Genomic DNA, 16,308 nt, shown 5'->3' with positions numbered 1-16,308 from the left:
TATGTAAAAAGAGGTGATAAAGTGCCTAGATAACATAATAAAAATATATAGAAGAATTCTCTTAGTTGGAGACTTTAACTGTAAAATATTAACTGGAGATGGAAGTAATGGATAATGCTGGGCAGTGAAGCGAAAGTGTTACAGTTGACTATGGTTAATACATTGGATCAGTGGGTGGAGGAGTGAACAAGGTACAAATGAGGGAAAGAAGGAGAACCATCATTGCTTGACCTAGTTTTCACAAAGAAACCAGAGCTCCCTTTCATACAATACCTTAGTCCAATGGGGAAAAGTGATCATGTGATGTTAAAGATGCAAATGCAGGAGGAAGATGAGATAAGTTACAGAGAGGATTATAAAGGAGAGAGATTAGATTATGCAAAAGAGAGTTTTGAAAAATTAAGGATTTATTTTGCTGATATTGAGTGGAATAATATTATGTGCAGAAAGACTATACAAGAGAAATATGATATATTCTTACAGTTCAGAAAAAAAAAATACATGCTTGGTACAATGCCAGATGCATACAAACAAAATAGGCAAAAGATAAAGTGTGGAAGAAACTCTTAAAGTAAGGAAATGACTATAACAGACGGCAGTACAAAGATGCTAGAAATGAATATATTAGAGTAAGGAGAGAGGTAGAAAGAAATTTTGAGAAAGATGTAGTGGATAAAAACAAAGATGAACCCAAACTTTTCTACAAATTTATAAACGACAAAACAAAGAATAAGGAAACAATTGAAAAAATAATCAAAGAAGGGATGACATACTAAACAGAAAAGGAAATGTGTGAAATAATGAATGAGAGCTTTGAAACGGTATTCACTGCAGAAGATGATTTCACAGAACCTAATAGGACATTGGATTGCCATGAATTACCGGAGATTGTATTCCACAAAGAGGATATTGGAAGATTACTGGATAAGTTGGAAGTCAGAAAAGCAATGGAGCCAGATGGTGTATCTGGCTGGGTGTTAAAAGAATGTAGAGAGTAATTACTGGATCCAATTTGGGAAATAATTAAAAGTTCAATAAAAAAGGGAAGGTTCCACTAGAGTGGAAGAGAGCCAACGTAATACTGATATTTAAAGGAGGCAACTGAACCACTAAACTACAGACCAGTGTCACTTACAAGTGTTGTAGGGAAGTTATGTGAAATAACTATAAAAAAGAAATGGGTGAAGTTTCTAGAAGAGGAGCAAGTCATATTGAATAGACAATTTGGGTTCAGGACAGGGCGGTCATGTGTATCAAACTTATTACGCTTCTACTCGAGAGTTATTGCAGAACTTGAAAACAGAGATGGATGGGTAGACACAGTATACCTGGATATTAAAAAAGCTTTTGATAAAGTCCCTCACCAAAGACTTCTTTGGAAACTAGAGAACATAGGAGGACTGCGTGGAACCTTGCTCGAATGGACAAGAGATTATTTGAAGGATAGGGAAATGAGAGCTGTGATCAGAGATACATACTCATCTTGGGGCAAAGTAACTAACGGAGTGCCACAAGGGTCAGTGTTAGCCCCCATTATGTTTCAAGTTTATATAAACGACATTCACATTGGGATAAACAGTTATATAAATTTATACGCTGATGATGCAAAGTTGCTTAGAGTTATCAAAACCAGAGAGGACTGTCTGCTGTTACAGGAAGATTTAAACAAGATCAATGAATGGAGCAAGAAACGGAAATTGGAGTTTAATGCCAAGAAATGCCACATAATTGAGCTAGGAAAGAGTAAGAGAAGACCATTGCAGTATGAAACTATTTGATGGGAGAAAAACAAATAATAAAGACTAAAGAGGAAAAAGATCTTGGAGTGATCATACAAGAAAATCTGAGCCCTGACAAACACATAAGCAAGATATTTGGACTATCTTATAAAATGTTGACTAATATAAGAGTGGCATTTCAATACATGGAGAAAGATATGATGAAAAAAATTATCACAAGCATGGTATGCCCAGGGCTGGAATATGCAGCAGTGGTATGGTGTACAATCTTTAAAAAGGATATAAGAAAACTGGAAAGGATACTGAAGATTGCTACAAAGATGGTGCCGGAATCAAAGGACCTCACATATGAAGAACAATTGAAGGAAATGGGACTGCCAACCTTACAAGATAGAAGAGAATGCGAGGACTTAATAACAATGTATGTATAAGATAGTTAATGATATTGAAAAGATAGACATAGAAGATCTAGTGCTGTTGACGGAAGAAGATGGAAGGACAAGAGGACATGAAAAGAAGATCAAGATGAGGCAGTGTGTGAAGGATTTTGAAAAATACAGTTTTCCACACAGAACGGTAGAAAAAATTGTATAATAGAATTGTCACAGCACATAGTGTGCATAACTTTAAAGAAACACTAGATAAATGTGGAGACAGGACACTATGAACCCCGCTCGAACCCTGTACAGTACAACTAGATATATACACACACACGCACAAGCACAAGCGAGAAGTTTGTTCATTGACTGGTTTACCACTTGTGGCTGCCATAATACGAACAAAGTGTGCTGGTTTTAGTAACTGTGTGAAATCATTAGACATTGTCTGCGCCTAAATGTTCACTACCTCTGATTTTTGTCTAGGCTTGACAGCGGCCAGATTGACACCTTATTGTCACTGATCAGCACTACTTTTGTGTCCGTGGACTTAAGCCTGATTGTGAGCAGTACATGACAATTTATGCTTGATCATGTGGACGACCTTTAAATGTAAAATATTAGGATCTAATAAGAATCCGAATACATAATAGATGGCTACAAAATGCCAGAGGTAACCCTTTGCTTTATTTTCAGAACTGAAACCCACTTATTTACCCCTCTCTCTCTCTCTCTCTCTCTCTCTCTCTCTCTCTCTCTCTCTCTCTCTCTCTCTCTCTCTCTCTCTCTCTCTCCAATGCCTGCTCAAACTGAGGTGTGTCTTATTATAACTCCATCCATCTTACATGCTATTGAATACAGTAATTAAATTGGAACCCACATACAAGGAACCACGTACAAAATTAGTATAACATTGACCATACCATTTGGTGATGATTTCCTCGTGTTGGCTTCATTATGCTAATATTTCAAATTGTTCTTTCAGGTGCTTGCTTCATCCTTTGGAGTTGGCGACACACTTGTATCTAATAGGTCCAAAGTGTGGCCCTACAGGATGGCAAGAGGAACAGTAGCACCACTGTGTTGGGCGTTGCTCTCTGTCGTATGTGAGTCACTTTTCTTTCAAGTTTACATATGTACTTGCTTTTACCTGTGTGTGTGTGTAATTCACCACAGTCGTCTACTGGTCACCCAGCCAGTCTTCCCCATTATGGAGCGAGCTCAGAGCTCATAGACCGATCTTCGGGTAGGACTGAGACCACAACACACACTCCACACACCGGGAAAGCGAGGCCACAACCCTTGAGTTACATCCCGTACCTATTTACTGCTACGTGAACAGGGGCTACACATTAAGAGGCTTGCCCATTTGCCTCACCACTTTCCGGGACTTGAACCTGGACCCTCTCGATTGTGAGTCGAGCGTGCTAACCACTACACTACGCGGTGTAGTGTGTGTGTGTGTGTATTTACCTAATTGTATTTACCTAATTGTAACATACGGGAAAGGAGCTATGCTCGTACTGTCCCGTCTCCATATCTACTAATGTCCAGCTTTTTCTTAAAATCATGAATATTCCTTGCGTTGACCACTTCCACGTCTAAACTATTCCATGCTTCCACCCTTCTATGAGGGAAGCTATATTTTTTCACATCTCTCCTATAAGTGGCCTTTTTTAGTTTTTTCCCATACCCTCTCGACACTCTTTCATTCCACATACACAGATCTTCCCTATCCATTTTTTCCATGCCAATCATCACTCTGTATATTGCTATCAGGTCTCCCCTTTCTCTTCTGTTTTCCAGGGTCGGAAGTTGCATTCTGTTCAGTCTGTCTTCATAAGTCAAATCTCTTAAGTCAGGCACCATTTTGTTGCAGCCCTCTGTACTTTCTCTAGTTTCCTTATGTGTTTCTTTAAGTTCGAGCCCACTGTATTGTTGCATATTCAAGCCTTGGTCTTATCATTGCAGTAATTATTTTCTTCATCATTTCTTCATCTAAATATACGAACGCCACTCTTATGTTCCTCAATAAGTTCAATACTTCTCCAATTATTTTGTTTATATGTCTCTCTGGCGATAGGTCATTGGTAATTGTCACCCCAAGGTCTTTTTCTTCATGACTGGTTTTATGTCTTCATTTCCTATCTTGTACATACTCCTGATTCTTCTTTCACTCTTGCCAAACTCTAATTTCTTGCATTTTGTCGTGTTGAACTCCATTTGCCATGTACAGCTCCATTTCCATATTCTGTCCAAGTCTTCCTGGAGTAGTTCGCAATCTTTGTCACATCTCACTTTTCTTAACAATTTTGCATCGTCTGCAAATAGGCTCACATAACTGGACACCCCATCCACCATGTCATTTATGTAGACCGCAAACATTACTGGTGCCAACACTGATCCCTGTGGAACTCCACTCTCCACCAAGCCCCATTCTGATGGTCTGTCCTTAATTATTGTTCTCATTTCTCTTCCTACCAAAAAGTCTTCCATCCATTTTAGTAAACTGCCATGCACTCCTACCATTTCAAGTTTCCAGATCAGTCTCCGGTGTGGTACCTTATCAAAGGCCTTTTTTAAATCCAGATATATTCCATCAGCCCAACCATCTCTTTCCTGTATTACATCTATCACCCTCGAATAGTAACATATCAGGTTTGTCGTGCATGAACGCCCTTTTCTAAAACCAAATTGACACTCACAAAGTATGTCATTTTTCTCCAAGAAGTCTGTCCATCTATTCTTCACCACCCTCTCACACATCTTAGCTACCACACTTGTAAGTGACACTGGTCTATAGTTCAATGGGTCTCTCTTGTTACCTGATTTATAAATTGGGACAATGTTAGCTCTTTTCCAGTCTTGGGGCACTACACCTTCCCTTAATGAGGCATCAATTACTTCACAAACTTTTTCTGCCAGTTGCTCCCTGCATTCTCTTAAAATCCATCCTGATACCCCATCAGGTCCCACAGCTTTTCTCACTTCTAAACTCCCCATCATATTCTTGATCTCCTCCACAGTTACTTGAAACTCCTTCATAATCCCTTTCTGTTCCATTACCAGTGGTTTGTCAAAAGCAGTCTCCTTTGTGAATACCTTCCGAAAGCATCCATTCATAGCCTCTGCCATTTCCTGGGATCCTCACTGCATACTCCATTTACTTCTAAACTTTCAATACTTTCTCTATTTTTGATGTTGTTGTTCACATGTCTGTAAAAAGCCTTGGTTGGTCTTTACATTTATCAATTATATCCTTTTCTTGTTTCTTTCTTTCTTCTCTTCTAATCAACACATATTCATTTCTTGCTCTTTTGTAACTTTCCCACTGCTTAATCCGTCTTTTCCTTCTCCACCTCTTCCATGCATCCTCTTTTCTTGTTCTAGCCTTTTCACATCTATCGTTAAACCAGTCCTGCTTTCCAACTTCTCTATGTTGTCTTATTGGTACAAATTTTTCTCACCTTCTTTGTATATTTTTATAAATTCCTTCCACTTTTCATTTGCTCCTTAGCACTCTTGAATTTCATCCAATTTGTCTCTTGAAAGAATTTCTTTAGGTTTCCAAAATCTGTCTTGGCATAATTCCATCTTCCCACTTTATATTCTTCATTTCTTCTAGATTTCTCTTCATCTATCACCTTGAACTCCAAAACTGCATGATCACTCTTTGCTAAAGGGCACTCCACCCTCATCTCCTCAATGACCATTGGCTCTGTACTAAAGACCAAGTCCAGTCTTGACGATGCTCCTCTCCTCCAAACCTAGTATCTTCTTTGACCCACTGAGTTAACACATTTTCCATTGCCAGTGTCAATAGTGTATTTCCCCATGTTGTCTCTGATCCTTCCATTGACCAGTCCTCCCAACACACCTCTTTACAATTAAAATCTCCCATCATTATAGTTCGTTCACAGCCACCCAACATTTCTTCCAGACATGTTCCTGTATCTCTTATCATTTCTTCATATTCCTGTACTGACCATGCATTTGTCTTAGGTGGTACGTACACCACTATGTAGTGCCTCTTTTTCCTTCATTAGTTTCTGCTCTGATCTTTAGCACTTCTGCCTTTCCCATACCTTCTTTCACTTGATCCACCTTTATATCTTTTTAACCAGCAACATCACTCCTCCTCCCATCTTACCTACTCTATTTCTTTTCCAAACATTATATTTCCTTCTCCAACCATCATCAGGTCTTCTCCTCTCTCAGTTTTGTTTCAGTAAGACCCACAATATCTGGGTTCTTGTCCTCAAGTAATCGTTGAGTTCTAAAATCCCGATATCACTCCATTTATGTTGGAATACATTACATTCCGCTCATCGTAAGTTTCTTTAGTCCTTTCTTACTGTACTTTTCTGGGTTATGAACCACTTCCTCAGTCTCATATCCAAGATTCTCCAGAAAAACTCTTTCTTCTCCTCTTCTGTCCTCTCTTCATTTTTTTCAAAGCCTCCTTTCTCAACTCATTTAACATTTCTCTTTCCTTTTCACCGAGATCTCTTCTCAACCAAATCTTCCTTGTTGTTTCCTGCTGGGCTAACCTCCATGACTTCTCCACCAATTCATCTACATCCTTTTGTGACTTAAGTTTGATTCTTATTGGCCTCATACCTTCTCCTGTGAACTTTCCAATTCTATGGAAGTCCTCTATTTCTTGTACTAGGTCTTTTCCCTCCTCCTGCACCACATTAATGATATTATTTATCACCTTTTTTATGTTTTTCTCTCTCCATTTTACTCGGTGTCTTATCCTCCTCCACACCAAATATCACCACACATCTCTTTTTGTCTACAGTTTCCCTCACCAATGTCTCATTTGACTTAATAACCTTCACAACTTTCTCAGCAATCTTCTCTTCTATGATCTGTTGATCTATAATTTCAGCAAGGCCCAAAGTTTTCCCCAGACTCTTTGATTTCCTTTTCCAGACTTGCAACTTTGTAATTTACCTCCTTTCTTTCCACTTCCTGACTTTTTTTCCATTCAGCCTGCTTCTCCATCACTTTTCCTAAAGATTCTCCACATTTGTCGCAATTCACTTTAATTAACTTAACTTCCTCTTTCAGTACTGCATTTTTCTCTTCATTTCAGCGCACTCTTTCAGCACATTGTTATGACTCTTTTCCAGTTCGCCATACTTTTCAAATAGTTTTTCAATTTTTCCTTCTAATTCCAGAATTTTCCTGACATATACGCTCTTTTCCATTGTACCTTGAAGCCTGTGAAGTCTAATTTCTCTTCGAATTCGGCCGCCATGTTGCGCAGATGTAAATACTCCCAGCTGATGGTTCCCACGCAGGTTACAGTTAAAATTCACCTTCCTGGACATTATTGCTTCTCAACAGTTAACATATGGAGACGGGACAAACATTACATGCTCCTTACCCACCTTAGTTACTCTTAGGCAACGGCAACAGTAGTAGTAAAGATGATTTCCCAGCTCAGCGACCGCGTCTTCTGTGCATACCATGTGTGTGTGTGTGTGTGTGTGTGTGTGTATTTACCTAATTGTATTTACCTAATTGTAACATACGGGAAAAGAGCTATGCTCGTGTTGTCCCGTCTCCATATCTATTAATGTCCAGCTTTTCTTAAAATCATGAATATTCCTTGCGTTGACCACTTCCACGTCTAAACTATTCCATGCTTCCACCCTTCTATGAGGGAAGCTATATTTTTCACATCTCTCCTATAAGTGGCCATTTTAGTTTTTTCCCATGCCCTCTCGACATTCTTTCATTCCACATACACAGATCTTCCCTATCCATTTTTCCATGCCAATCATCACTCTGTATATTGCTATCAGGTCTCCCTTTCTCTTCTGTTTTCCAGGGTCGGAAGTTGCATTCTTTTCAGTCTGTCTTCATAAGTCAAATCTCTTAAGTCAGGCACCATTTTTGTTGCAGCCCTCTGTACTTTCTCTAGTTTCCTTATGTGTTTCTTTAAGTTCGGAGCCCACTGTATTGTTGCATATTCAAGCCTCGGTCTTATCATTGCAGTAATTATTTTCTTCATCATTTCTTCATCTAAATATACGAACGCCACTCTTATGTTCCTCAATAAGTTCAATACTTCTCCAATTATTTTGTTTATATGTCTCTCTGGCGATAGGTCATTGGTAATTGTCACCCCAAGGTCTTTTTCTTCATGACTGGTTTTATGTCTTCATTTCCTATCTTGTACATACTCCTGATTCTTCTTTCACTCTTGCCAAACTCTATTTTCTTGCATTTTGTCGTGTTGAACTCCATTTGCCATGTACAGCTCCATTTCCATATTCTGTCCAAGTCTTCCTGGAGTAGTTCGCAATCTTTGTCACATCTCACTTTTCTTAACAATTTTGCATCGTCTGCAAATAGGCTCACATAACTGGACACCCCATCCACCATGTCATTTATGTAGACTGCGAACATTACTGGTGCCAACACTGATCCCTGTGGAACTCCACTCTCCACCAAGCCCCATTCTGATGGTCTGTCCTTAATTATTGTTCTCATTTCTCTTCCTACCAAAAGTCTTCCATCCATTTTAGTAAACTGCCATGCACTCCTCCTACCATTTCAAGTTTCCAGATCAGTCTCTGGTGTGGTACCTTATCAAAGGCCTTTTTTAAATCCAGATATATTCCATCAGCCCAACCATCTCTTTCCTGTATTACATCTATCACCCTCGAATAGTAACATATCAGGTTTGTCGTGCATGAACGCCCTTTTCTAAAACCAAATTGACACTCACAAAGTATGTCATTTTCTCCAAGAAGTCTGTCCATCTATTCTTCACCACCCTCTCACACATCTTAGCTACCACACTTGTAAGTGACACTGGTCTATAGTTCAATGGGTCTCTCTTGTTACCTGATTTATAGATTGGGACAATGTTAGCTCTTTTCCAGTCTTGGGGCACTACACCTTCCCTTAATGAGGCATCAATTACTTCACAAACTTTTTCTGCCAGTTGCTCCTGCATTCTCTTAAAATCCATCCTGATACCCCATCAGGTCCCACAGCTTTTCTCACTTCTAAACTCCCCATCATGTTCTTGATCTCCTCCACAGTTACTTGAAACTCCTTCATAATCCCTTTCTGTTCCATTACCAGTGGTTTGTCAAAAGCAGTCTCCTTTGTGAATACCTTCCGAAAGCATCCATTCATAGCCTCTGCCATTTCCTGGGATCTTCACTGCATACTCCATTTACTTCTAAACTTTCAATACTTTCTCTATTTTTGATGTTGTTGTTCACATGTCTGTAAAAAGCCTTGGTTGGTCTTTACATTTATCAATTATATCCTTTTCTTGTTTCTTTCTTTCTTCTCTTCTAATCAACACATATTCATTTCTTGCTCTTTTGTAACTTTCCCACTGCTTAATCCGTCTTTTCCTTCTCCACCTCTTCCATGCATCCTCTTTTCTTGTTCTAGCCTTTTCACATCTATCGTTAAACCAGTCCTGCTTTCCAACTTCTCTATGTTGTCTTATTGGTACAAATTTTTCTCACCTTCTTTGTATATTTTATAAATTCCTTCCACTTTTCATTTGCTCCTTAGCACTCTTGAATTTCATCCAATTTGTCTCTTGAAAGAATTTCTTTAGGTTTCCAAAATCTGTCTTGGCATAATTCCATCTTCCCACTTTATATTCTTCATTTCTTCTAGATTTCTCTTCGTCTATCACCTTGAACTCCAAAACTGCATGATCACTCTTTGCTAAAGGGCACTCCACCCTCATCTCCTCAATGACCATTGGCTCTGTACTAAAGACCAAGTCCAGTCTTGACGATGCTCCCTCTCCTCCAAACCTAGTATCTTCTTTGACCCACTGAGTTAACACATTTTCCATTGCCAGTGTCAATAGTGTATTTCCCATGTTGTCTCTGATCCTTCCATTGACCAGTCCTCCCAACACACCTCTTTACAATTAAAATCTCCCATCATTATAGTTCGTTCACAGCCACCCAACATTTCTTCCAGACATGTTCCTGTATCACTTATCATTTCTTCATATTCCTGTACTGACCATGCATTTGTCTTAGGTGGTACGTACACCACTATGTAGTGCCTCTTTTTTCCTTCATTAGTTTCTGCTCTGATCTTTAGCACTTCTGCCTTTCCCATACCTTCTTTCACTTGATCCACCTTTATATCTTTTTTAACCAGCAACATCACTCCTCCTCCCAAACATTATATTTCCCTTCTCCAACCATCATCAGGTCTTCTCCCTCTCTCAGTTTTGTTTCAGTAAGACCCACAATATCTGGGTTCTTGTCCCTCAAGTAATCATTGAGTTCTAAAATCCCCGATATCACTCCATTTATGTTGGAATACATGTGTGTGTGTGTGTGTGTGTGTGTATTTACCTAGTTGTATTTACCTAGTTGTAGTTTTACAGGGCCTGGGCTTTATGCTTGTGTGGCCCCGTCTCCATATTTACACTTATCCAATCTTACTTTAAAAGTGTGCACACTCGTTGCAGACACTACTTCTTCATCTAAACTGTTCCACGTCTCAATACATCTCTGCGGGAAACTATATTTTTTTATATCTCTCAGACATCTTCCCTTTCTCAGCTTTTTACTATGCGATCTTGTGCTTCGGGTGTCATATTCTTCTCTCAGGTTCAGTTTCTCATTATCCACTTGGTCCATTCCGTTGATCAATTTATAGACTTGTATCAGGTCTCCTCTCTCCTTCTTTGTTCCAAGGTTGGTAGATCCATAGCCTTTAGTCTCTCCTCATATGTCATCCTTCAAGTTCTGGGACCATTCTTGTAGCCATTTTTGTAGCTCTCCAATTTTCTTATGTGTTTCTTTTATGATGGGTCCACACTACTCCTGCATATTCCAATCTGGGTCTTATTATAGTATTTATCAATTTCTTCATCATTTCTTTGTCCATGTAGTGAAATGCTACTCCAATATTCCTTAGCAAATTATATGTTTCTCTAAAATTCTATCAATATGGCTTACTGGTTGATTGTTTTCTTCCATCGTCACTCCTAAGTCCTTTTCCTTTTGACTTTCTCCAGTTCTACTCCATCTCCCATCTTATAGATTCCCACAGGTCGTCTTTCACTCTTTCCCATTTCCATGACATGGCTTTTGTTCACATTGAATTCCATTTCCCATTTCTTACTCCATTCCCAGATCTTATTTAGGTCTTCTTGCAGTATTTCACAATCCTCCTTTTGCTTTATACCTCTGCACAGTTTCGTATCATCCACAAACAAATTTATGTAGCTGTTCACTCCTTCTGGCATGTCGTTACTATAAATGAGGAAAAGTACTGGTGCCAATACTGACCCCTGTGGCACTCCGCTTTCTACTGCTCTCCACTTGGACTTCATATCTTTAACTACCGTCCTTATTTCTGTCCCCCTCAAATAATTTTCTATCCATCTCAATGTGCTTCCTTTTAAGCCACCCTTCTCCTCTAACTTCCACAGTAATCTTGCGTGTGGCACTTTGTCAAACGCCTTTTTTAAATCCAAATAGAAGCAGTCAACCCATCCCTCTCTCTTGTACTCTATCAACTATTCTAGAATAGAAACTCAATAAATTAGTTACACAAGACCGTCCTTTTCTAAAACCAAATTGGCTATTTGATATTAATTTGTTGTCTTCAAGGAACTCAATCCATTGTTTCTTTATTATTCTTTCACACATCTTGCATATTACACTAGTTAGTGATACCGGTCTGTAATTTAAAGGTTCTTCTTTCCTTCCGCTCTTATATATGGTAACCACCTCAGCTCTTTTCCATTCTACTGGCACTATTCCATTTTCTATTGAGCATTTTATGATGTTGTATATAGGACTTGCTAGTTCTTCCCTACATTCTTTCAGTATTCTGCCTGAGACTTCATCCGGTCCCATTGCCTTCTCTTCATCCAGTTCCTTCATTAACTCTTTCATTTCAAGCTTGGTTACTTTAATCTCTTTCATATAGATTGTCTCTCTATTACCCTGTGGCCTCTCAAATTTGGATTCTTTAGTAAAGACCTCCTGGAATTTTTATTTAATAGTTCTGCCATACTTTTGGGTCTTCCACCATCCCGTTCTCTCCTTTTAACCTTTCTATTGTTTCTTTTTGCCTAATTTTTCCATTTATGAATCTATAGAACAATTTTGGTTGCTCCTTACATTTTTCGACAATATCTTTTCAAGTTCTTTTCCTCTTCCTTCCTCACCTTAACATATTCATTTCTCGCTGCCTTGAAGTTTTCCTTGTTTGTTGGATTCCTATTTCTCCTCCACCTTTTCCATGCTCCATCTCTTTTCTCCTTTGCCCTAGCACACCTTGCATTAAACCAATCTTTCTTTCCTTCTTCTTTTGGTCTATATTTTGGGACATATTCCCTGACTCCTGTTTTGTAAATTTCCAAAAATAAGTTATATTTGTCTTGCATTGTCTCTGAGTTTTCCATCTCCTCCCAGTCTATGTTTTTAAAATAGTTCTTGAGATTCTCAATATCAGCCTTTCTGTAATTTAATCGGTCTCCTTTGTATGAATTGTCTCTATCTTCCTTTCCTTCTTCTATATCTATTTCTAATATTGCATGGTCACTCTTTCCCAATGGACACTTATATCTTATATCGTCATTCATTTGTATACCCCTTGTAAAAACTAGGTCCAATCTCGCCAGCTTGTCGTTTCCTCTGAATCTTGTGCATTCCTTTACTCTCTGGTCCATCATATTGTCTATCATTAGGTTCAAGAATCTTTCTCCCCAGGCTTCTTCCCCCATACCACTTTCATAATTTTCCCAGTCCACTTCTTTACAGTTGAAATCTCCTACTAATATCACTTTTCTCCTTTCTTTAACGATTCTCATTAGACTCCTTATTGTGTCATCTATCATGTCTTTATATTCTTGATTGGTCCATGAATTTGTTTTTGGTGGCACACGTGTGTGTGTATTCACCTAGTTGTATTCACCTAGTTGTAATTTTACAGGGCCTGGGTATCATACTCTGGCCCCTCTCCATATCTACACACATCCAACTTTCCTTTAAAACTATGCACACTTCTTGCTGACACCACCTCCTCACTCAAACCATTCCACACCTCCACACATCTTTGTGGGAAACTATATTTTTTCACATCCTTCAAGCATATTCCTTGGCTATCTTTTTACTATGCGATCTTGTAGTTCTACTTAAGTTTTCCTCTCTCAACATCATTTGCTCATTATCCACTTCATCCAGTCCATTCAACAGTTTATAAACCTGTATTAAATCTCTCTTTCTCTTCTTTGTTCCAAGGTACAAATTCATTTCTTTTAATCTCTCCTCATAGGTCATTTCTGCCAATTCCGGAACCATTTTTGTTGCCATTCTCTGCAATCTCTCCAACTACCTTATATGCTTCTTTTTAAGGGGCCTAAACCACTCCAGCATATTCCAATCTTGGTCTAATTACCATACTAATTAATTTCTTCATCATATCTTTATCCATATAATGGAAGGCTAATCCAATATTTTTTATCAAATTATACGTTTCTCCAAACATCTTATCAATATGAGCCTCAAACTGCCCATGGTCTTGTATTATCACTCCCAAATCCTTTTCCTTTTCCACCTTTTTCAACACTACTTCTTCACCCATCTTATATGACCCTCTTGGTCGTCTTCCACTCTTTCCCATCTCCATCACATGACTTTTGCTCAGATTAAATTCCATTTGCCACCTCTTGCTCCACTCCAAAATCTTATCCAGGTCTACCTGTAAAATTTCACAATCTTCTTCACTGTTCACACACCTACACAACTTCACATCATCCACAAACAAATTAATATAACTGTTTACTCCCTCTGGCATGTCATTAATATATACCAGGAAAAGTATTGGTGCCAGCACTGAGCCTGTGTGTTTACCTAGTTGTAGTTTTACGGGGCCTGGGCTTTATGCTCGTGTAGCCCCGTCTCCATGTCTACACTTATCCAATCTTACTTTAAAAGTATGCACACTCGTTGCAGACACTACTTCTTCATTCAAACTGTTCCATGTTTAAATACATCTTTGCGGGAAACTATATTATTTAACATCTCTCAGACATCTTCCCTTTCTCAGCTTTTTGCTATGGGATCTTGTGCTTCGAATATCATATTCTTCTCTCAGGATCAGTTTCTCATTATCCACTTGGTCCATTCTTGATCAATTTGTAAACTTGTATCAGAGCCCCTCTCTCTCTTCTTTGTTCCAGGGTTGGCAGATCCATAGCCTTTAGTCTCTCCTCATATGTCATCCCTTCAAATTCTGGAACCATTGTTGTAGCCATTTTTTGTAGTCTCTCCAACTTCCTTATGTGTTTCTTTTTATGAGGGGTCCACACTACTCCTGCATATTCCAATCTGGGTCTTATTATAGTACTTATCAATTTCTTCATCATTTCTTTATTCATGTAGTGAAATGCTACTCCAATATTCCTTAGCAAATTATATGTCCCCCTAAAAATTCTATCAATATGGCTTACCGGTTGATTGTTTTCTTCCATCATCACTCCTAAATCCCTTTCCTTTTTTACTTTTTCCAGTTCTACTCCCATCTCCCATCTTATAGATTCCCACAGGTCGTCTTTCACTCTTTCCCATTTCCATGACATGGCTTTTGTCCACATTGAATTCCATTTCCCACTTTTTACTCCATTCCCAGATCTTGTTTAGGTCTTCTTGCAGTATTTTACAATCTTTGTGTATTTACCTAGTTGTATTTACCTAGTTGTAGTTTTACAGGGCCTGGGCTTTATGCTCGTGTGGTCCTGTCTCCATATCTACACTTATCCAATTTTTCTTTAAAACTATGTACACTCTTTGCTGACACCACTTCCTCACTCAAACTGTTCCAAGTCTCAACACATCTTTATGGAAACTAAATTTTTAACATCTCTCAGACATCGTCCCTTCCTTAGTTTCTTACTATGCGATCTTGTGCTTCTAAAGTCATATTCTTCTCTCAGGATCAGTTTCTCATTATCCACTTCATCCATTCCGTTAATCAATTTATAAACTTGTATCAGATCCCCTCTCTCTCTTCTCTGCTCCAAGGTTGGTAGATCCATAGCCTTTAGTCTCTCCTCATGTCATCCCTTTAAATTCTGGAACCATTCTTGTAGCCATTTTTTGTAGTCTCTCTAATTTTCTTATGTGTTTCTTTTTATGGGGAGTCCACACAACTCCTGCATATTCCAATCTAGGTCTTATTTTAGTACTTATCAATTTCTTCATCATTTCCTTGTCCATATAGTGAAATGCTACTCCAATATTCCTTAGCAAATTATACGTCTCTCTGAAAATTCTATCAATATGGCTTACCGGTTGATTATTTTCTTCCATTGTCACTCCCAAGTCCTTTTCCTTTTTTACTTTTTCTAGTTCTACTCCATCTCCCATCTTATAGATTCCCACGGGTCGTCTTTCACTTTTTCCCATTTCCATGACATGGCTTTTGTCCACATTGAATTCCATCTCCATTTTTGCTCCATTTCCAGATCTTGTTTAAGTCTTCCCGTATTATTTCACAATCCTCTTTTTGTTTAATGACTATGCACAGTTTCGCTTCATCCGCAAACAGATTTATATAGCTGTTCCCTCCCTCTGGCATGTCATTCATATATACGAAAAAAAGTATTGGTGCCAATACTGACCCCTGTGGCACTCCGCTGTCTACTGTTCTCCACTTGGACTTCATATCTTTAACTATCGTCCTTATTTCTCTCCCTCTTAAGTAATTCTTCATCCATCTCAATGTGCTTCCTAAATTTTAAGCCACCCTTCTCCTCTAACTTCCATAGTAATCTTTCATGTGGCACTTTATCAAAAGCCTTTTTTAGATCTAAATAAATACAGTCAACCCATCCTCTCTCTCTTGTACTTTATCAACTATTCTAGAGTAGAAACTCAATAAATTTGTTACACATGACCGACCTTTTCTAAAACCAAATTGGCTATTTGATAATATTTTGTTGTCTTCAAGAAACTCAATCCATTGCTTCTTTATTACTTTTTCACACATCTTGCATATTACACTAGTTAGTGATACCGGTCTGTAATTTAAAGGTTCTTCCTTCCTTCCGCTCTTATATATGGGAACCACCTCAGCTCTTTTCCACTCCACTGGCACTGTTCCATTTTCAATTGAGCATTTTATGATGTTGTATATAGGACTTGCTAGTTCTTCCCTACATTCTT

The 16,308-nt window shown here is 38.5% G+C and overlaps 1 protein-coding gene across 6 annotated transcripts in view; it reads left to right on the top strand.

Annotated features, from left to right (window-relative positions):
* LOC123519880 overlaps nt 1-16,308 on the top strand; it is a 111,390-nt gene that overhangs the window by 21,421 nt on the left and 73,661 nt on the right. For 5 of the 6 annotated variants that reach the window (XM_045281511.1, XM_045281506.1, XM_045281509.1 and 2 more), the window contains exon 2: nt 3,102-3,222. The exons of the other annotated variant lie outside the window; for it this stretch is intronic. The gene's annotated coding sequence lies outside the window, so the exon portion shown is untranslated. The remainder of the gene's footprint in view (nt 1-3,101; nt 3,223-16,308) is intronic. 6 annotated transcript variants of the gene reach the window in all.

Source organism: Portunus trituberculatus, chromosome 46 (assembly GCF_017591435.1).
Source record: "Portunus trituberculatus isolate SZX2019 chromosome 46, ASM1759143v1, whole genome shotgun sequence".
NCBI lineage: Eukaryota > Metazoa > Arthropoda > Malacostraca > Decapoda > Portunidae > Portunus > Portunus trituberculatus.
This window is presented reverse-complemented; position numbering and strand designations above follow the sequence as displayed.